Source organism: Phyllobates terribilis, unplaced genomic scaffold, assembly GCF_046119375.1.
Source record: "Phyllobates terribilis strain yellow unplaced genomic scaffold, ASM4611937v1 Scaffold_11__3_contigs__length_659146591, whole genome shotgun sequence".
NCBI classification, from domain to species: Eukaryota; Metazoa; Chordata; class Amphibia; order Anura; family Dendrobatidae; genus Phyllobates; species Phyllobates terribilis.
This window is the reverse complement of record NW_027362771.1, coordinates 234,235,671-234,257,880: the sequence shown is the minus strand read 5'-3', so window position 1 is coordinate 234,257,880 and position 22,210 is coordinate 234,235,671. Positions and strand designations below refer to the sequence as shown.

The following is a 22,210-nucleotide window of genomic DNA, read 5'->3' as shown; positions in this document are numbered from 1 at the left end:
GGCTCCGTAGTCAGGGGCGCAGTTAACAGCCACATGTCCCGGCCCCTGACACCGCCAGCACCTAATGGTGGGGATACTGTTCGTTCTTATGACCGTTTGGGAGGGAACCGGTCTCCTGCCACCCTCACTCCGGGGTACCTTTTTAGCATGGGAATGGTGCTGACTGTCCTCAGCAGAGGGATGCGACCCCTTTCCCGGTTCCTGGGTTGGCAGAGATCGGCGTGACGGCCGCGAGTGGGCAGAGTCCCAGATAAAGTCCTGAGTGGCCGAGTAGTGCTCGATCAGGCTGACTACCTGGTCGAGGGTGCCGGGGTCCCCTTGCCCCACCCAACGTTGGATAGCGGCCGGCAGAGTCCTCACCAGCCGCTCGATCACCATCCTCTCCACCATCTGGGCTGGAGTCAAAGACTCACGCTGGAGCCACCTCTTTATCAGCTGCAAAAGGTCATAAGCTTGAGACCGAGCTGGTCGGGTCTCCACAAAGGCCCGTGAAAATACGCGCTGAGCCCTCACGTACGTATTGACCCCCAGCCGGGCAAGGATCTCACCTTTGAGCCTCTGGTAGTCCTGGGCGTCCTCCCGACTGAGGTCAAAGTAGGCCTTCTGGGCATCGCCGACCAAAAATGGAGCCACAACTTGTGCCCACTGGCCGGCTGGTAGGTTTTCCCGCTCTGCTGTGCGTTCATAGATGGACAGGAAGGCTTCCACATAGTCCTCCGGTCCCATCTTCCTCAATGCTGAGCGAACCTTGTCCCGGGCCTCTCGACATTCCGGGGCTGGTGCCGTCGGCGTCTCCCGCAGGGCTGTGAGCTGCTGCACGATCAGCTCATTGGTGTGCTGCTGCTTGAACTGCTCCTGCCGCTGCGTGAGAACCAATTGCCTTAACACACCATGCAGTAACTCAGGCAGTGACCCAAGCAAGTCCAACATAAGCAGCTTTTATTCAGCAAAAACTCACAGGTAAACAGAAAGTCCTCCGGTTCACAGCCGGGTTAACACAAGTCCATAACAACGGTTGCCAGGGGCAACAGCCGCGCCGGGCCGCTCAGGGCCTGACGGGTGCAGAGCCTTCCCAGGCGTGGGTTCAGCTACTCACAGATCCGCCGAGCTTTCCTGCTATGCTCCTGGCAGGTCCCAACACTGAACAACACTAATCCTTAATGCAGGGTTTTTAACCCCTTTCTGGCCCAGGGCGTATTAATATGTATCTGTGCCCTGGGCCTTATGGGTCTGATACGTATTAATTTGCCCTGGCGATTTCGCCCGCACACGAGCGGTGCGGGCGAGATCGCCGCCGGGTGTCAGCTGATTGTTACAGCTGACACCCGGTGCTAAGTGCAGGGAGCAGTCCCACACGTCTCCCGGCACATTAACCCCCGAAATGCTACGATTGAAATCGATCACAGCATTCCGGTGGCAAGAGGAGGTAAGCGCTATACTTACCTTCTCTGCCGGCGTCCAGCGGCGTCTGAGTCCGGTCCCGGATGTTGCCATGGTGAACCGATGTCGTCATGACAACATCCGGGTCACCAGGAGGCAGGAAGTTGATTTGGTCATGCGCAGTGCTCGACCAAAGTAACTTCTCCCTGTGCTGCGCTGACAGGCTGCATGGCATAGGGAGCTGCTGCTCTCTATGCCATGCAGCCGATCAGGCTGCAAAAAGTGAAAGTCCCATAGTGGGACAAAGTGTAAAAGTCATAAAAATGTCAAAGTGAAAAAGAAAAAAAAAAATTTGTAAAAATATTTTTTAAAAAAATGAAAAAAAATAAAAATATATTGTACCCAAAAATGAATAATCTTATGAAAAAAACAGTAAAAGTACACATATTTGGTATCGCCGCGTCCGGAACGACGTGACCTATAAAACTGTCCTGCTAGTTAACCCCTTTAGTGAACACGGTAAAAAAAAATAATAAAAAGCGAAACATAAAACGATGTTTTATCATCATACCGCCAAACAAAAAATGGAATAAAACGCGATCAAAAAGATGAATGTAGATAAAAATGGTACCGCTGAAAACGTCATCTTGTCCCGTAAAAAACGCTGCCATACAGCTCCAATGGCCGAAAAATTATTAAGTTATAGCTCTCAGAATAAAGCGATGCAAAAACAATTATTTTTTCTATAAAAATAGTTTTTATTGTGTAAAAGCGCCAAAGCATAAAAAAAATATATTAATGCGGTACCGCTGTAAAACGTACTGACCCGAAGAATAAAGCTACCTTATCAATTTTACCACACGCAGAACGGCATAAAAAAAGCAAAAAAAACAATTCTTGAATGGTTGTTTTTTGTTTATTCTGCCTTCTAAAAATGAGAATAGAAAGCGATCAATAAATGTCACATGGCCGAAAATGGTACCAATAAAAACGTCATCTTGTCCCGCAAAAAACAAGCCGTCACATGACTGTCTGCCGAAATATGGAAAAATTATAGCTCTCAAAATATGGCGACGCAAAAACTAGTCTTTGCAAAAAAATGCGTCTTTTAGCGTGTGACAGATGTCAATCATAAAAACCCGGTATGAATATGGCATCGCTGTAATTGCACCAACCCGAAGAATAAAGACGTCTAATCACTTATAACGCACAAGGAACGGCGTAAAAAATAAACTTTAGGGTTAGGGTTGTGCTAGGGTTAAGGTTGGGCTAAGGTTAGGGTTGGGCTAGGGTTAGAGTTGGGCTAGGGTTAGGGTTGGGCTAGGGTTAGGGTTGGGCTAGGGTTAGGGTTGTGCTAGGATTGGGTTAGGTTAAGGTTAGGCTAGAGTTAGAGTTGGGCAAGGGTTGGGCTAGGGTTAGGGTTGGGCTAAGGTTAGGGTTTAGATTTTTTCAGAAGTAAAGTGCATGTCACTTGAGCACCCACGATACTTGGTGCATACCCGAGTACCCGATGCAAACTCAAATAGCGAGCACTTGCGCTCAAGACTAATGACAACTTATTCAATGTGATGACCTAATGTTATCAAATTCTGTGTTGTACCTCTGGGTTCAAAATGTTCACTATACTCCTTGATAAAATCCTGGAGGGGTGTAGTTTCCAAAATGGGGTCACTTGTGGGGGGTTTCCATTGTTTAGGCACATTTGGGGCTCTCCAAACGCAACATGGTGTCTGTTAATTATTCAAGCAAATTTTACATTCAAAAAGTGAAATGGCGCTCCTTCCCTTCAGAGCCCTACCGTGCGCCCAAACAGTGTTTTTTCCTCACATATGGGGTATCTGCGTCCTCAGGGGAAATTGCACAACAAATTTTAGTGTCTATTTTTTCCTGTTACCCCTGCGAAAATAAAAAAATTTGGGTCTAAAGTAACATTTTGTGAAAGAAGTTAAATGTTCATTTTTTTCTTCCCCATTCCAAAAATTCCTGTGAAGCACCTGAAGGGTTAATAAAGTTCTTGAATGTGGTTTTGCTCACCTTGAGGGGTGCAGTTTTTAGAATGGTGTCACTTTTGGATATTTCTGTCATAAAGGCCCCTCAAAGTCACGTCAAATGTGATGTGGTCTCTAAAAAAATGGTTTTGTAAATTTTGTTGTAAAAATGAAAAATCGCTGGTCAACTTTTAACACTTATCGCTCCCTACTAAAAAAAAATTTTTGTTCCAAAATTGTGCTGATGTAAAGTAGACATGTGGGAAATGTTATTTATTAACTATTTTGTGTGACATATCTCTCTGATCTCTGGGCATAAAAATTAAAATTTTGAAAATTGCGAAATTTTCAAAATTTTCACCAAGTTTCTGTTTTTTTTCATAAATAAACGCAAGTGATATTGAATAAATTTTACCACTATCATGAAGTACAATATGTCACGAAAAAACAGTCTCAGAATCAGGGGGATCCGTTGAAGCGTTCCAGAGTTATTACCTCAGAAAATGACAGTGGTCAGAATTGTAAAAATTGGCCTGGTCATTAACGTGTAAACCACCCTCGGGGGTAAAGTGGTTAAAGGACCTGTGGCCTATTTCATGAGTTTAATTTTTTTTAAATTCTGTGGAAGCAGGGTTGAAAAGCAATGTCTGACTTTCATTTGTTCATTTTTATAGATTTTTAATTTATTATTACTTTTGTCAGATTCAAGTTATTTCTGAGACAATTGTGAGTTTTTCTTTCATTAAACGAGGGGTACCAGCAATTTTGACCACGTGTGTAATATGAGTTTCACTTTTTGTATTTGAACTGAAATAAATACAAATTTTTGATGATATTCTAATTTAGTGAGAAGCACTTGTGAATGGTGGAATTCACATATAATAGACACTGCCTAATTATGGATGGAGAGGGGGGCAATGGCACATTATGTGAGGAAGGTAAGTAGTTAGTAGCTTCAGTACTAGGGGCAGCTATGTGAACCGAGACCTTCGTAATACATCAGATTTAGGGAGGACTTCTCTGGTGGTGCTCACCTGGTTTCTGAGGCTATAAGCGTGTAAATTGGTTGAAAGAACAATTCCTCCATTCCACCCCTTTGACTGCTTAATGACCAAGCAGCTTTTCCACTTTCATATTTCCCTCCCCTTCTTCCAAGAATCTTAACTTTTTTATTTTCCCGCTGACAAAGCCTTGTGAGGGCTTGTTTTTTGAGGGACTAATTTTACTTTTGAATTACTCCATCCATGAGAAAAAAACGCAATTCCACAATTGCTTTCTGGGTTTTGTTTTCTTGAAGTTCATTCTGCAGTAAAAATTACCTGGAAATGATAGTCTGGGTCAGTATGATTACGAAAATGCGAAACTTGCGTTTTTTTTTTTAGTTATGTAAGTGGTGAAGAAAAATTAGTAAAAAAAAAAAAAAAAAAATAGCTTGAGTCACCATTTCTCAAAACCTGTAATATTTCTATTTTTCGGTTATTTTTTGTGCAGTAACAATGTTTTTATTGATACTATTTTGTGATATATACGACGATTTGATTGCTTCTTAACCGGAGACAATTATGTACTTAAAGGGGTTGTCCACTACTGTTCAAAATAGCCCTATGTGTTTTTATGATGAAAAGAAGCTTCTTTCTAATTACCTCCCTCTGCTGTTCCTGCCTGTGAGCGGCACTATGACTGGCCGCTCACAGGCATCACGTGACCCCCGGCTGCCGCCGACTCTGACATCCACTGATGTCACGTCATGATTCCGGATGCGGCTGGGGGTCCCTCTTCTGCGTGCCATGCTGGGTTGTAGGCGGGGTTATCCCCGCATCACCCCCGGCATCCACCGCGCGGTCTCCCTCTCCCCATTCATTGAGAGAGCTCGCGGTGGATGCTGGTTGTAACGTGCGGGGTAATCCCGCCCACAACCCAGCAGCCACTGCGGGGACCCCAGCACTGAGTCACGCCTCACTTGACGTGACGTCAGTTGGAGTCACGTGATGCTTGTTTGCGGCCTGTGATAGCGCCGCTCACAGGCAGAAACATCAGCGGGAGGTAATTAGAAAGAAGCTTCTTTTCATCATAAAAACACATTGGGCTATTTTGAATAGTAGTGGACAACCCTTTTAATGACCAAGCCAATTTTTACAATTCTGATCACTGTCACTTTATGAGGTAATAATTCTGAAACGCTTTAACGGATTCCACTGATTCTGAGATTGTTTTTTCGTGACATATTGTACTTCATGATAGTAGTAAAGATTCTTCGATAAGACTTGCGTTTTACTTGTGAAAAAAAACTGAAATTTGGTGAAAATTTTGCAATTTTCAAACTTTGAATTTTCATGCCCTTGATTCAGAGAGATATATCACACAAAATAGTTAAGAAATAACATTTCCCACATGTTTACTTTACATCAGAACAATTTTGGAACAAATTTTTTTTTCTTCGGAAGTTATAAGGGTTAAAAGTTTACCAGCGATTTCTCATTTTTCCAACAAAATTTACAAAACCATTTGTTGTTTTTATGGACCACATCACATTTGAAGTGACTTTGAGGGATCTATTTGACAAAAAATATCCAAAATGACACCATTCTAAAAGCTGCAACCCTCAAGGTGCTCAAAACCACATTCAAGAAGTTTATTAACCCTTCACGTGCTTCACAGTAATTGAAGCAACGTGGAAGGAAAAAGTGAACATTTAACTTTTTTTCACAAAATGTTTACTTCAGACCCAACTTTTTTATTTTCACAAGGGTAGCAAGAGAAAAAGGACCACAAAATTTTTGTGTAATTCCTCTCAAATAAGCAGATACCCCACATGTCGGGGAAAACCATTGTTTGAGCGCACGGGAGGGTTTGGAAGGGAAGGAGCGCCATTTGACTTTTTTAATGTAAAATTTGCTTGAATAATTAGCGGACGCCATGTCGCGTTTTGGGAGCCCCTGATGTGCCCTCAGGGAACATATCTAGGTGTGCGGTGAGCACCTTGAACCGCCAGGTTCTTTACAGAAGTTTATAACGTAGAGCCTTGAAATTAAGAAATAAAATAGTTTTCCACAAAAATGTACTTTTAGCCCCAATTTTTTTATTTTCACAAGGATAGGAGAAAATGGACCCCAAAATTTGTTGTGCAATCGCTCCTGAGTACAGACATACCCTATATGTAGGGAAAAACTATTGTTTGGGCGCACGGCAGGGCTTGGAAAGGAAGGAGTGACGTTTGGAACGTAGACTTTGATGGAATAGCCTGCAAGAGTCATGTCGCGTTTGGAGAGTTCCTGATGTGCCTATAAAGTGGAAAACCCAGACAAGTTGCCCCATTTTGGAAACTACAACTCTCAAGGATTTTATCCAGGGGTATAGTGAGAATTTTAAACCCACAGGTACTACGTAGAATTTTCAGTTGCAGAACGGCTGCACAGGCTGTCTGGAGGTGAATGACCTACGCAGTGAGGTACAGCAGCAGCATCAGCGGCTACAGGTCGCCAATATGGGGGTCTCTGCAGGTAGGCCTGCCCAGCCTGAACCAAAAGTTGCCCAGCCGGACAGGTTTTCTGGAGGTAGGGACAAGTTTTTTGTATTCAAGGAGGCCTGCAAACTGTATTTTAAACTTCTTCCCTATTCCTCTGGAAATGAGGAACAACGGGTTGGAATTGTGATCTCTCTACTGCAGGGCGATCCTCAATCCTGGGCGTTTTCTTTACCACAGGACTCTGTCTCCAGTCTGTGGATGGGTTTTTCTAGGCTCTGGCCCTTATCTATGATGACCCTGACCGAGTCGCCTTGGCTGAGTCTAGGCACCATCGCCTTCAGTAGGGGAATCGGTCAGTGGAGACGTACAGTTCGGAATTCAGTAGATGGGCAACGGATTCCAAATGGAATAACTCAGCCCTTAGATTTTGTGAGGGGCTTACTGAAAAGGTTAAAAGATGCCTTGGCAGCTGCCATGTCTTTGGCCATACGTCTTGATAGACGCCTTCGGGATAGACGGGTGAGACCAACTTCTCCGGGGCCTTCTTGTCAGGGTGGTGTACCTCTGCCAAGGGATCGATCTGGGGATGAACCAGTACTGGGGGTGTCTCTGTATCATACATCTCCCTGGAGATTCGCAAGAAAAAAGGCTTATGTTTTTTTTTGTGGGAAAATTGAACATTTTGTTGGGACCTGTTCTTCAATTCCTAAACAAAAGTAGACTATTAACTCTTGGAAGTCTGGAGTTGGATAAATAAGGGGTGCAGTTGTGGCCAAACTGCAGTTCCCGCTTTCTCCTGACAGCCGAGGTGGTGCTAGAAACCAAAACCGAGAAAATTTCTGTGTTTGTTGACAGTGGAGCCGGAGTCAGTATGGTTGATGCTGAGTTTGTGAAAACTAATGGTCTTGCTTGCTGTACTTTTAGATAAACCTATTTCCATTTTCGCCATCGACTCGGCACCTCTTGCACAGAAAGCATTTACTCAGATTGTACATAATGTAAAACTGAGGGTGGAGTTAGTTCATTGTGAAATAATCCCTTGCTATGTTCTGGACAATCTTCCCACACCAATTGTCTTGGGTATCCCTTGGCTTGTTAAACATAATCCGTTGGTGGATTGACAAGCCGGGAAGATTATTGAATGGGGAGATTACTGCCATGAGAACTGTTTAGATACTTCCCTTGCTACTGTCTCTACTGAAATATTACCTGCTTTTCTGTCTGGTTTTGAGGACGTTTTTTCAGAGAGGTGGTGTCAGAATTTGTCTCCTCACCTTGCTTATGACTGTCCTATTAACCTGACACCCAGAGCTAAACTACCGAAGTCCAGACTGTATAATCTTTCTGGCCCTGAGAGACAAGCCATGAAGGATTTCATTGCGGAAAGTCTGAAGAAGGGACATACCAGACCCTCATCTTCCGATCGTGGCGGCAGGGTTCTTCTTTGTGAAAAAAAAAGATGGCGGTCTATGTCCCTTTTTAGATTTCTGGGAATTAAATCAAATTATCATCTGTGATCCATACCCTCCTCCTCTGATTCCTAATTTGTTCAGCCAGGTAGTAGGAGCTAAGGTATTGTCCAAGTTGAATTTAATGGGAGCCTACAACCTGATTAAAATCAGAGAAGGGGACGAGTGGAAAACAGCGTTCAATACCCCGGAAGGACATTTCGAGAGTCTGGTTATGCCTTTTGGTTTGACCAATGCACCTGCGGTATTCCAGCATTTCATAAGTGACATTTTCCATCACTTGGTGGGGAGGTTTATAGTGGTCTATCTGGACGATATTTTGGTTTACTCACCAGATTTTGAGACTCATCGGGGGCATGTTAAGCAGGTGCTCCAGATATTAAGGGATAACAAGCTTTATGCCAAACTAGAAAAATGTGTTTTTGCTGTTCAGGAGGTACAGTTTTTGGGGCACTTGTTGTCATCTTCGGGTTTTCGGATGGATCCGGAGAACATCCGTGCAGTCCTTGACTGGGAACGTCCCGAGAACCTGAAGGCTCTACAACGTTTTCTGGGCTTTACTAATTTTTACCTGAAATTCATCTAAAATTACTCTGTTATTGTGAAACCCCTTACTGACATGATTAAGAAAGGGTCTGATTTTTCCAAATAGTCGGATGCTTCCCTCCAGGCTTTTTCCTTTCTTAAAGAATCATTTTGCCACTGCACCTATCCTCAGTCAGCCTGATGTTTCTCAACCCTTTATTGTGGAGGTTGATACATCGGATGTCGGAGTTGGGGCTGTGTTGTCTCACGGTTCGTCCCATGGTAAATGGCGTCCAATCTCCTTCTTTTCTAAAAAATTGTCTTCGGCTGAGAGAAATTATGACATGGGTAATAGGGAACTTTTGGCGATCAAATTGGCGTTCAAGGAATGGCGACATTGGTTGAAGGGCGCTGTCCATCCTATTACTGTTGTTACTGACCATAAGAACCTGTCATATCTCCAGTCAGCTAAACGTCTCAACCCTAGGCAAGCCAAATGGTCTCTGTTTTTTTATTTTTATTACTAGGTTCAATTTTTTTGTTGTCACTTTTCGTCCAGGGGTCAAAAATGTCAAGGCTGATGCTTTGTCCTGGAGCTTCCCTGGTGGGGGTGACCATGAGAACCCTGCCCTGATATTACACAAAAGGGTAGTCATTTCGGCTCTTTATCCTGAACTGGTGGGTGAGGTGTTGGAGGCACAGGGGGACGCCCCTGCCTCCTGTCATTCAGGAAAGTTATCTTTACCATCTAATCTGCGCCGCAACGTAATTAAGGAACATCATAACTCTGTGCTTGCTGGGCATCCTGGTGGTAAGGCAACCGCACATCTCCGCTCTCGTCGGTTTTGGTGGCCGGGGTTGCATCGTGATGTAATTGAACACGTAGCTGCTTGTAGTATTTGCGTTCGTTCTAAAGTTTCGCATACCTGTCCGTCTAGTACTCTTCTTCCGCTACCTATCCCTAGTAGGCCATGGACACACTTGTCCATGGATTTTATTACTGACCTACCGGTTTCTGCAGGCAAAACAATGGTTTTGGTGGTAGTAGATCAGTTCAGTAAAATAGTTCACTTTGTTGCATTGCCTGCACTTCCAAATGCCAAGACACTTGCTCAGGTGTTTGTAAATGAGATCGTGAAGCTTCACGGGGTTCCCTCCGATGTGGTGTCAGATCGAGGGACCCAGTTTGTTTCCAAGTTCTGGGAGGCATTCTGTTCTCGACTCGAGGTGCAGCTGTCCTTCCACCCACAATTGAATGGACAGACTGAGCGTGTCAATCAGAATTTGGAGACCTACCTCAGGTGTTTCGTTTCTGAAAATCAGGAGGTTTGGGCATTCTACCTACCACTGGCAGAACTTGCCATTAATAATCATTGTCAAGAATCCACCGTTCTTTGGTTCATATGGTTATCACCCACAGTTAGGTACCTTTAGTGGGGGAGCAGCTTCAAGAGTTCCTGAGGAGGAACGGTTTGCTTCGTCGCTCTCCTCGGTATGGCAGGGTGTGCTGAGTAATTTAAAGATCTCGGGAACCAGAAAACGCTTGCCAGGTCTGGACCTGAATGTGAATGACTTTGTATGGTTGTCTACCAGGAATATAAGATTGAAAGTTCCTTCTTGGAATCTGGGACCTAGGCTTATTGGTCCCTATAAAATAACCGCCATCTTTAACCCAGCAGCGTTTCATCTTGAACTTCCTCAGGCCCTTGAGGTCCACAACGTGTTCCACAGGTCCTTACTTCAAAAATATGTGGAACCTCTTGAGCCCTCGCCTCTACCACTGCCCCCAGTAATGGTTGATGGTAATCTGGAGTCCCGGATTTCGAGGATTGTAGATTCTCGTCTCCAACGTCATTCTCTACAGTACTTGGTGCACTGGAAAGTCTATGGTCCAGAGGAGAGGATGTCTGTTTCAGCATCAGGGGTGATTGCTCCAAAATTGGTTTGCTCATTTCACATCACTTTTCCTGATAAAACCCGGTCTGAGTGTCCAGAGGCCACTCGTAGAGGGGGGGGGTACTGTCACGGGTGTATCAGAGGTGACAGACAGTTGCCCTGCAGTTGTTTGCAGGAGATCTCTACGTTTGGCATTACAAACATCTTCCTCGAGGCTGGCTGTCTCTAGGACCCAGTGGCTACCTCTCTCTGGCTAATTGGCTCGGGTGTATAAATACCTGGTGTGTGTGAGAGGGAGGTGCCGGCGATATTCTTTAATACTTGTGAGGTTTTAGCAAGAGCAGTATTTCGACCTCTCTGGAGCTTGCGTATTTGTTTGGAGTCGTCTAAAGCTAAGCAATTCCCCCCTGTTTGTCTACCCTTGTTGTCTATAGAGTTTAGAGTTTAGTGGAGATCGACTAGTGCTCATCTCCTTCCTTCCCTAGCCTTAGCCATACGCCAGGGAAAGTCAGGGTGAGGCACGCGTGCAGCAATTTGTGAAGAGCCAATATAGGGACGGTAGAGACAAGGTGACACTAGACCAGACTAGGAGCTCTCCACTTCCCCCTTTCCCTCTTCCCTCTGTGTTGCACTAGTCTTTCCCACACCTTGTGTGACAGGTGGTCTCCATCTTTTCAGGCTCACACAGATCTGTGGTCGTCCACACTTGTGCGCTAAAAAAAAAGCCTAAAATGATGGTACGCCGCCGGAACAGAGACCAGTCCAAAGGGACTCCCATCAGTCTCATAAGTGAGTGGCTCCATCTTGGTTTTTTGTCTGAATTGCAGTTTTAGTGAATTTACACGGAAAACCCGATGTAAGCGCTCAGCGAAGAGCGCAGGATAAACATGAGCCGAGCCTTATTCTGATTTTTTTTTTGGAGGCAGAATGAAGAAATAGACAGTACGAGAATAGATCTTATTTTTATTTTTTCGTGGTTCACCGTGTGGTATCAGTAATCAGGCGGATTTATTCTTTGGGTCGGTGTGATTACAGCGGTACCAGATTTATATGGGTTTTTTTTTTTTTTTAGGTTTTGCTGCCATCACACAGTAAAAATGCTTTTTTTTATAAAAAGTAGTTATTTTCGTCACATATTCTGAGCACTGTAACTTTTTTATTTTTTGGTGAACAGAGCTGTATGATGGCTTATTTTTTGCGGGACGAGTTGCAGATTTGTTTGGTACTATTTTGGGGCACATAGTATTTTTTGATAGCTTTTTATTCAGATTTTTCAGACACAGAATGAACAAAAACCAGCAATTCAGATATTTTTTTTTTTTTGCGCCGTTCGCCATGCGGTAAAAGTGATAAGACCGGTTTGTCTGCCGGGTCGGTAAGATTACAGCGATACCAGATTTATATATTTTTTTTACATACTAAAAACAGTATTTTACAAAAGAATTTGATTTTGCATCATCACATTCTGAGAGCTGTAACTGTTTTAATTTTTTGCCGAATGAGCCATATTATGGCTTGTTTTTTGCGGGACGGTTTGTCGTTTTTATTGATATAATTTATTTTTACGTGCGACTTTTTGATCGCTTTTTATTCACTGTTTTGTGAGTCAGTATGATGAAAAAGTGTCATTTTCGGCATGTTTTTTATTTTTACAGCATTCGCCAAACGGCCTAAATAATGTGACAGTATTATAGAGCTGGTGGTTCTGGAAGTAGCGATACTACTTATTTGTACGTTTTTTAGTTTATTTTTATTTTATCACAAACGCTGCGTTTTGAGTGGCGAAACGGATTTTAGTGATTTGTGTGCACTTTTTTTGTGTTTTTTTATTTTTATTTTTTACTTATTTTTAGTGTTGAGCGAGTATGTTCTGTTAACCCTTTCGCCGAGTATGCTCGGGCCGAGCTCCGAGTATTTATAGCTGCTCGGTGATATGGTTGAATCACTCCAGTGTGCATGATTTGCGACTGTTTGACAGTTTTATTACATGGGAGGAATGTCTATTTCTTACACATTCCTCACAGTAATAAAGCTGCCAAACAGTTGCAAATCATGCACACGGGAGCGATTTAACCATTTCACCGAGCAGCTGTAAATACTCGGAGCTCGGCCCGAGCATACTCGCTCAACGCTACTTATTTTATTTAACTTTTTTTTTACTTGTTCACTAAGTCCCACTGTGGGACATGTGCAATTTCATTTTTTTTTGCTGATCTCATACTCTGCAGTACCTCTGTACTGCAGTGCATGAGACCTGTCAGTGAGTCATGTCTGACTCACTGACTGCCTGTGAGAACAAGCTAATTGCTGGCTCTCACAGGCCACCATACCCTGGGATCATCACATGATCTCAGGGTACCATGGTAACCATCGGGACCCGCGATTCTCATTGCGGGATTCCGATGGTTAGTAAGGGGTTTATAAACAACGGCCAACATATCAAATGTCAAAGAACCGGTTTTAATCCCGGATGACCGGGGCTAACCCAGAAAGCCTACTGAAATCATGTTAGAAACAGAAGAAACTAGGAGTACAATTGGCTTACAAAAATAATTTATTTATTAATCAATGGGTATACAGTACCAAATTTTTTAATATCATGAGCATAAAAATAGGGGACAAAAAGGTGCAAAGTGGCTATCCAAAGCCCCCAAGATATAATGCGTCCTGTCCCTGTACAATAGAATCACTATGGCCGCAAAAGAGCCCACATAGCTAGTTAGGGGTAAAAGAATAGAGTGCTCCTGCCATAATCAGATTGCACTCACCACTTAAGTAGTCACCTGAGCAGGTATGAAAAGGACTCAACTTGCCATGTGGCAGAAAATGTGTACTCACCACAATGACAGGCCAAGACTGGATGGGAATGGAAAAGAAGGGGGCCATGGGGTAGCTGGCGCACCTTGACGCACGTTTCGCTGTCACAAGGCAGCTTTCTCAAGAGGGAGTGCGTGTGGAAGTTCGTAGGACCTTCTTAAATACGCCCCATGTTGGTCACATGGGCGAGTCATGTGACCAAAAGGCATCAAGGGTGAACTAGCAGGACCTGTGTTGGCGCATGCGCGGCAGTGCCGACACCCCGCACGTGGATCCCGGCCGTCACACCCCCCAGAGATTTCTTGCCCGTCAAGCCGTCCTCAACGGATGTCCACCAAGACAGTCCCACAGGGAGGGCTCTGTGCCAAGAACACCCCAATGCTTAGAGAATATTTTCCGCATCACCCCCCCATTGATGGTTGAAATATAGCTCATCTTCTCTGGTTCGTCCACACCAAAAGGGGAGGCCGGATAGAGAAGGCGGCCCCGAGGAGTTTTTCTTGCCCTCTCATAGCCGCGCCTGATGGACCTGTTGCTGTATCCATGGTGACGAAAGCGTTCAGCCAGATCAGCGGCCTGTCTCTCGAAGGATGATTCTGTGGGGCAGATGTGCCTCATCCTCAGAAAATGACCGACTGGGATGGCCCGAATTGTGGAAGAATTATGGGCAGACTCAGCATGTAGAAGGGCATTAACCGCGGTAGGTTTCCTAAAGACATCGGTCTGGAGAGAGGAGGAGGAGTCCACCTCCAGAAGAGCGTCCAGGAATTCCATGCGTTTAGGGTGGTAAACATATGTAAGTTTAATGCCCCAGTTGTTAGAGTTGAACTGCACCATAAAGTCCTCAAGCTCCCCCACCGTCCCCCACCACAAAAACAAAATATCGTCAATGTATCTGAGCCAAGACACGACCCATGAGGCGCCCGGCGCACCCCCATCGCCAAACAACTCTCGCTCCCAGGCACCCACGAAGAGGTTGGCTTAAGAGGGCGCGCAGGCTGCCCCCATGGCCGTGCCGCGCCTCTGCAGATACACACTGTCCTTAAATAAAAAATAATTATGTGACAGGACAAAGTCGAGGAGCTCAAGGATAAATTCGCCCGAAGGGCCGCCCAGGTCGGACATCCCGAGGAAGAGGTGGACCGCGGACTGGCCAAGATCATGGCTGATGCATGTGTAGAGACTCTCCACATCAGCCGTGACCATGAGAGTATCAATCATCCACAAGGACGCCGTCAACCCGTGTGAGGATGTCAGTCGTGTCCTTGATATAAGATGGCAATGCAGCCACTAAGGGTCTGAGGTGGCTATCAATATAGCGACAAATTGGTCCACATAGGCCACCCAGACATCTCACGATCGGACGTCCAGGTGGGTTGAGGGCGTCCTTGTGGATTTTAGGCAATAGATTAAATGTAGCCGTCTTTGGGGAGCGAACGGTCAATGCCTCAACAGTTTTCTTATCAATTATGTTCTGATCACAAGCGCGGGCGAGGATGCCCTGCAGATCTGCGGAGAAGGAGACCGTGGGATTGTATGATAATTTGGAATAAGTGTCCCGATCTCTTAATTGACGCAAGGCCTCCCTCTCATACATCGCACAGGGCCAAAGGACAATATTGCCCCCCTTGTCAGCCTGCTTTATCACAATGTCTTTATAGGCTTTTAGTTGTTCTATCGCCAAACGTTGGACATTGGAGAGATTGTCCCCTCTCCTACCCCCAGAAAGGAGTCTAAGATCTTCCGTCACCAGGTGGACAAAAATCTCCACTGCTGGGCAGAGCGACAAGGGGGGGAATCTAGTAGACCTGGGAACGCAAGGGGTTAGTGACCCACCTGAAAGGGCAGGTTCTTGCTCCATGAGGAGATCCTCCAAATTTCGCAAGGCCTCCCTCTCCGCCGGCGTCAGCACAGCATCCTCACCTCGTGGCCCAGAGTGAAGTTTTTTTAAAATTCGCTTACGAGCGAACAGATTGAGGTCCTTGAGAGCATTAAAAAATTAAAATCCATTAGTTGGAGCAAAGGATAGACCCAAGCTGAGGACCTCCATCTGTGCCTCAGTCAGAACATAATTATAGAGATTAATGACACGGAGCCCCCCTCCCCCGAACGACACTGACCTGGGATGAGTTGTTACCCTTCCTGCGTGTATTAGGTCTTGATTGATTTTCCTAGCACACATATTAGGAGACATGTGAAAAATAAATAAGTATAGGGCAAGACCTCTGGAGCAAGTTGTCTGCACAGGGAACGGCAGACCAGTGACCGCACACATGCGATATGCATACTCCTGGCCAGAACTCGTCTAGTGGGTGTAGTCTTGCTCAATACAAGGGTACACAATACAAGAGTATTGAGTGAGGCCGCGCCCACTAGACGAGTTATTTCTGGGAGTATGCATATGGCATATGTGTGGTCACATGACCGCCGTTCCCTGCGCAGACAACCTGTTCCAGAGGGTTACTCCCTTTTCTGACAACCCATAACATCATAGGTTGCAGCCAACAGAAAAGGACACGTAATTATATATTCAATTTATCATAAATCACTAGTAGTATTGGCATGCATTGCCAATATACTGCAGCCAGACAAGAGGGAGGACAGTGCAGGAAAAAAAGTTGGCAAGGCAAGTAGGAGACAGACATTATCTTTTATACAGCCCTCTCACCTGTCTCTTGTGTGTCTCCTGCCTCTCTTGTCTACTGCCTCTCTCTGTTGTGTTTCCTGTCCCTCTCTCTTGTCACCTCTTCCATCTTTTCTCTCTCCCGCTCTTTTCTTTCTTTCCTTCTGTCTCCTTCTTCCTGGTTGTTTGTGGCACCTCCCCCTCATTTTAGCCTGACCCTTAGCTCTCCGGGTCCACTGCTGACTGCAGGCTGGGATGAGTATTTCTACCCTATGTCAGGATTGCTCCTGACCAATCTTAAATGCAGTGCTGAGTGCTATCTCTCAGGGGGCGGCACAGTGCTCCTAGTGCAGGAAGATTGTGCCGCCCCCTGAGAGACATCTTGGAGCACCAATGCTGGCTGTAGAACCGGATCAGGGCACTACTTCTTGCCGGTTCTGAGAACTGACTATGATTGTAACATCTGAACCAGTAAGAACTAGCTGAATCCCACCCCTGGACATGTCCATTCTTCTGACATTTTCTACTCGGAAGATACTGTACTTTACCGTACAAGACGATGAGAAAGCTCAAAAGACGCCTAGGAAGATACCCACATATCTTTAGGAGTGTTTTGCTTAAAATAAACACTAGAAGTTTATTCACTACTCAGTGCAGTGAGAAAAAAAACGACTGGAGACAACACAAAAACCATGGAAAACCCTCCAAAAAATAGTAGCTGACAAAACTGGGAATAGTGCTTAAGAAACTACAAACAAAATGACACAAAAGAAGCTTTGGGAAAAAAAACTCGAGTATCCTGGAGTGTTTTTTGCTTGAGAAACATGGTGGAGTGTAAAAGCCAGTGTGTGCAGATACCTTAGGCTATGTTCACACGTTACGTTTTTGGTGCATCCTTTTTTCTGCATCAAAACCTGCTCTCTTGGCAGTAAAGTTTCAGCCTCAAAAAAACAAGTTTTACTTGTTTTTGGTGCGGTTTTTACAGCATTTTTGTCACTGTCCATTTGTCTGTTATGCATGCTGTTAAAGTTTAGGGACAAAAAACCTAATTCAACTTCCTCAGGTTTTGGCACAAAAAACGCAGCAAAACCTGATGCCTGCAGTGTTTGCTGCATTTTTGCAACACCTATTGCTTTTAATGGGCCAAAAATGCTGAAAAAACGCTGAAAGAAGTGACAGTCAGGAAAAAAAACCTAGGTGTGTGCATGAGATTTATGAAATCTCATAGACTTTGCTGGTACTGTAAAACGCAGCTGAAAATTTGCATAAAAATGCATCAAATACCGCGCCAAAAACGCCATGTGTGAACATAGCCTTAGAGTTGTATGGGTGAGTTTGATCTGTGACTTGGACCAAAACTGGAAATGTCTCTATAATTATTTTGCACACACAAAACAACACGGACATGTGGGCAGCACCGTAGTCTTTTAGGGGTCCGTGTTCTATCTGTGAAACACACAGAACACATACATGAATCATGGATGTCTGATTTAGGCCTCATGTGGAAGAATTGAGGAAGACGTCAGACTTGAGATCTGGGTGGGGTCAGGGATTATTTTGCACCCAAGGAGATTATTCCAAACAGGTTGTTTTCGGGATCATAGTTGATGAATCAGTCAGTGAAGACGTGCTTACCCTGTGTCTGGCTTTTAATCCATGTCTTGGTTTGGGGGTTCATATAATATGGATTTGTTTTATTGGTACATTAAGCAGGTGAGAATTACACTGAGAAAACTTTCCTTGTAACATCATGCTTTTCATCTCCAAGTATGACCTGTTTGTAATGTATGCAGGCAGGGCCTGAATGTTACTACTTGGGATGTAAAAATAGTTTTTCCCACAGCCAAAGCTAGTTTTAATTAATAGATCTAGGAATAATAAGTTCCACAATTGGATGTGTTAAAAAAATATGTGAAGGAAAGTGATACAGCTTCTAGTTCAGGACTTTATAAAATTGTATAGGCCTTATTGAAGTACCGTAGTTAAAAAATTACGACACACTGAAATGAGTGAGAGTGGGGATAAGGGGAAAAATGTTGCTATGTTCACACTTTGCGTTTTTTGCTGCGTTTTTTTGTTATGCAAATTTTAAGCTGTGTTTTACAATTCCAGCGAAAGCTATGAGATTTCAGAAATCGCATGCACACATTTTTTTTTTTTTCTATTGTCTGATTTGTTAAACTGCAGCGTTTTTGGAAATGCAGCATTTCACTTCTTTCAGTGTCTTTTCACCCATAGTAAGCAATGGGTAAGTGCAAAACACAGCAAAAAATGCCGGTATCATTAAATGCAAGTATAAGAAAGTTGCTTCATCTCATCTTTTTTTCCGGATTTGGGTGGCGGTGGGGGGCACTATTTTTATCAGCATGCACAAGAGACAAAAAAACACAGCAAAACCTGTTTTTTTGATGCTGCTTCTTTACTGCAAAGAGAGCAGGTTTTGCTTGCTGGGAAAAAAACACCGCAAAAGTGCAACGTGTGAACATAGTCTTATGAGATTCTCACCACAGGAGCATTTTTTTGAAAACACATCCAATTGTGGAGCTTATTTTAATTCCAAGATCTATTGATTAAAATAAACTTTTTTCATGGGACAACTTCTTTAATCGGTGCAGAAAATCTGCAAATTCAAAAGCTCATTGTGGGAGCATAGCCATGAGCTATTATTTGATCCTCTTCTTAGCCATTGACTACTAATAATTATAATTGAGTCCAGCAAGTCATATTTATGCATGTGCTGTATTGAAACGTGATTTAGGCTGGGTTCATGGCTCAAAATTACATTTACATACTACAAATCCCATCCTTTATCATCAATAGTTTGTGCATATAATAAAAATGCAATATACAATAGTATGCATTTTTATATTTTCATCTATACAGTATTTTCTCTAACAGTTGCCACATATGTAAATTGCTTTTGCATGACATTGTTTTTGCTTTTGCACCTGACGCACGCACCCACTTTTTCACAATAGCTTTTTAAAAAACAGAACATTGTAGAGGAGATTCAGACACTTTCTTGCCCATAGTAACCAACTGCAGAGCTTTTATATTTCTAGAACACTAACGTGAATTAAAATTGAATTTGCTTTGTGCAACAGCATTTCACTACAATCTTTATCACCTGTTCAAAAATGAAGAAAGAAAAAAGTTAGTGCACGGGCATGCGCGGATTACATGCATTTTTAGTTAGCGCGTTTCCACTGCGGAAGCTAACATTTGTGTGTTTAGATGCTTATTTTCTACATCTAATGCAATTTTTTTGGTGCACATGAAACTCTGCGTACCAGCAAGGTTAACTAACATGTTGCGGATTTAAAAAACTCACCACAGCCTAAAAAAGAAAAATACACATGCAATTTGATGTGGTTTTGAAATGCAATAATTACCATGTGGTTTTCATACATGAAATTTTACATTTCAGGCTGAAATCCTGTATGTATAATTTTTACTGTAAGTGTATGAAAATGGATCGCACATGGACGTAAAAAACGTACACACGGATGAAAATGAGAAAATAATCTGAGTTTTCTGGATGAAACTAGGATGATTTCTCATATGCTGTGAATTCAGCCTTAGAGGTCGTGCACATGATAATATTTGCAGCCCGATGGCTATCCTTTAAAAAAACGGATCACACTGTCCAATTTTATTTAATGATGCAGTGCAGATGAACGATTTTTTTTTACTGACCAAATCTGTGTATGAAAAAAACAAAAAACCACAGCATGCTGAATTTTTCCCCTGAAGATGACTCACCCATTTAAATCTATGAATATAAGAAAAAAAGCAGATGCTACATGGAGCCACAGTATATCATCTGATTTTAACAGATACATTGCAATTCTGTAACATAGGAAACTGTAAGGCTGTTTTTTCCCTGTTCTCTTAATGGAAAAGAAGCCACGTAAAAAACGTAGGTTTTGGTACGTTTTTCAGGATCCCAAAGCTCAGCTTTGCTTCCACCACAGATGCATGAACACAAGTCACCAAAGCAAGACTTTTGTGAACCCATATTAACCAGAATTACAAATGTAACAGTGGGAGGAAGCGAATTGTTCAGGAATAGTTTACCTAAGACATTGGCAGAGCATTGAGTTTGTAAGACACTGTTTACTTTTACACTTTGGTCTGTCATTAAGTTGCTCAGGCATTGTTCAATCTCCCAGCTTGGTCGGCTAATGTTTACTTTGTACGCATCACTAATTTAATTAAACTGCATTAATCCTAACTGCCATCTCAGATGACCAAGAGAAGATGGTAAACTTGGTAAAATCACAAGAATAAATGGGTTTCACATACTGTTCTTGCTTTTTTTCACTAAAAGCGCAGCAAAACCTGATACCTGCATTTTTGCACTACCCATTGCTTTGAATGGATGAAAAATGCTGAAAAAAAACTTTGAAAGAAGTGATATGCTCTATTGTTCAAAAAAACATGCAAAGCACAAAATACTGATGACAAAAAAAAAACAAGCTCTGTGCATGAGATTTCTGAAATCTCATAGACTTTGCTGGTACTGTAAAGCGCAGCTGAACATTTGCATAAAAAACGCTGAAAAAATGCCTAGTGTGAACATAGCTTAAATGGTCTTGTAAAAGATTAAAAGCTGCTGTAATAGAAAACGGATTGCACACGGATGTCAAGTGAGAAAAACATTGTACTTTTCTTGATGAAACGTGAAACTTTTTTTACACGGTCGTCTGAACTTACCCTTAGGCCTTGTCTACACTGCAACTTTTTTTTAGCTCTACTGCTTTGACTTTATTATTTAGCAGCTGCAGTCCACCTAATAGCACCCAAAGAATTGCTTTTAGACTGTAGGTATAGATAAATAGTTGAAATTAAGCAGTAGCACTACAAAAAGTGCTATCTAGCCCAGGTATTAGCAAAAAGACTCAGTGTGCGCATACCCTGAGTTTTTGGACAGGGAATTGCAAGTTTTTAAGAAGGATTTGGAGAGTTTCCGAACAGTGTCTACTCAAAAACTCCATGTACACATGCCCTTAGGCCTCCTTTACACACTATTAAAAGCTGTATGTCACTTTTCTGTAATAATAAAGTCACCAAACTATGGGAACATGTCTTTTAAACACCAGTGTACCTGCTGAGTTTTGCAAGCCGAAGACATTTCAGGAAAACGCTAGTGTTTTCCTGAAGCATTTTTTTGGGAAGCTTAGCAATAGACTTTTGTGGTGGCTTTTCTCTTTTACGTCTATCTATAAAATAGTGAGTGGTTTCCAAATGGAAGCTGCCTGAAGAATGTTCAAGTTACTTCTTTTAACTGCTTTGCCTCTTTACAAACGTGCAGTGATTAAAAGAAGATCAAAAGATGAAATATAAGCTCAGCAAGTTGTTTTAGCTATGAAGTGCTTCTGTTCATTATTTTTAACATTTATTAACCACTTTTTCAGGTCAGCTACGGGAGCAGACACATCAGAAAAAGATGTGCACACACCCTAAGTTGGCTTTTTATTAGCTTTCTAACCCCTTCACGACATCTGTCATACATGTACGGCGGATACAGAAGGTGAGTTTCCGCAAACCGCCGTACATGTACAGCGTGACATTCACGCAGGCTCTCTCCGAGCACCAGCGTGATAAAAAGGGTGTCGGCGCTATATGAGAGCTGACACCCTGCGCCTATAATGGCACTTTCTACAGTGACAGCGACATCAATCGGCAGAGGGAGGAAGCTCCCTCTCTGCTCTAATCAGCAGAACGTGATTGCGATCGCATTGTGCCAATGGTCTCCATGGTGACTCCAAGCTGAAAGATGGCCGCGGATCACCCAGGTACAGTGGCCTGTAAACTCCTGCTCAGAGCAGGAGCGCACACGTCTTCTCCCTGTGTGCGATTGCCTGACCTAATGCCCCGCAATGCAAAAGCATTGAAGAATATTATATCAGCAATCAGGGCAGGGAAAGTTCATGTCCCATGGAGGGACTAGGTAAAAAAAAAAAAAGTTTTCAAAAATAAATAAATCCCCCAAAAAGTGAAAAAATATTAATCCAATAAATAGATATATTTATGTAAAAACAAA

General features: G+C 43.3%; 1 protein-coding gene across 1 annotated transcript in view; it reads left to right on the top strand.

The window, feature by feature from the left end:
* MOV10L1 (Mov10 like RNA helicase 1) overlaps window positions 1-22,210 on the top strand; it is a 190,710-nt gene that overhangs the window by 26,055 nt on the left and 142,445 nt on the right. The window lies entirely within an intron of this gene.